Here is a 934-nt window from a genome sequence, read left to right on the forward strand (position 1 = left end):
TCCGTGGAGCTAAAGATGGGGATGGAGGAAAACCGGGAGGAAAAATGAAAAACAAGAGGCAGGTTGCATTTGAGGGGCCAGACCTTCCGCGTCTTCCCCGTGCACTCACAAACAGCCACACTTCCATCCCCCCAGGCTGTGTTCAACCTCTGAACTGAGAGGAAGGCCTGCCAGCCCCCATCGCACACTTGTTACACACTCACAGATGGACAAATAGACACACTCACGCACAGCCCTAGCTGGTTTGGCTCAGTGGATAGAGCATCGGCCTGTGGATTGAAGGGTCCCGGGTCAGTTCCAGTCAAGGGCACATGCCTAGGTTGTGGGCTCAAGCCCCAGGAGGGGGCATGCAGGAAGCAACTGATCAATGATTCTCTCTCACCATTGATGTTTCTATCTCTCTCTCTCCCTCTCCCTTCCTGTCTAAAATCAATAAAAATATTTTTTTAAAAAAAGGAGGTCCTGGGGGGGCACAGTCAGCTGCCTTACAGGGGCTCAGCAAAGGGGTCTCCACCCTGCAGACCCCCTTTTTGGAGGCCACATCCCAACATCCCCAAGAGGACCTGGGTTAGGTCAGGACGAGGTCTGTGCGACCCCACAGAAGAGGAGGTAAGGTGAGTTCTGGGTAAGCCCCTGCCGGCAGCGGGGACCCAGCGGGTGAGCACCCTTCTCTCCAGGCCTCAGACTTCAGCAGGGACAGAGCCAGGCCCACTCCAAGGGCTGCCTGCACCCTCAGGTGGGCCTCCTGTCTCTCTCACCCTTGGAGACAAACTAGGGGTGGCAGGGTGGGCGGTCTGGGTCCAGGGCCTGGGGGTCTGGGACAGGGTGCTGCGAGGGGCCTGGGGCGGGCTGTGCTCCCCAGCATGTAGGCTCTCCCCGTGGGGGGCCTAAGCAGAGCCCGGGGTGGCCCTGCAGGGAGGCAGGGGGCCCCTCC

This window comes from Myotis davidii, unplaced genomic scaffold (genome assembly GCF_000327345.1).
Source record: "Myotis davidii unplaced genomic scaffold, ASM32734v1 scaffold32, whole genome shotgun sequence".
Taxonomy (NCBI): Eukaryota; Metazoa; Chordata; class Mammalia; order Chiroptera; family Vespertilionidae; genus Myotis; species Myotis davidii.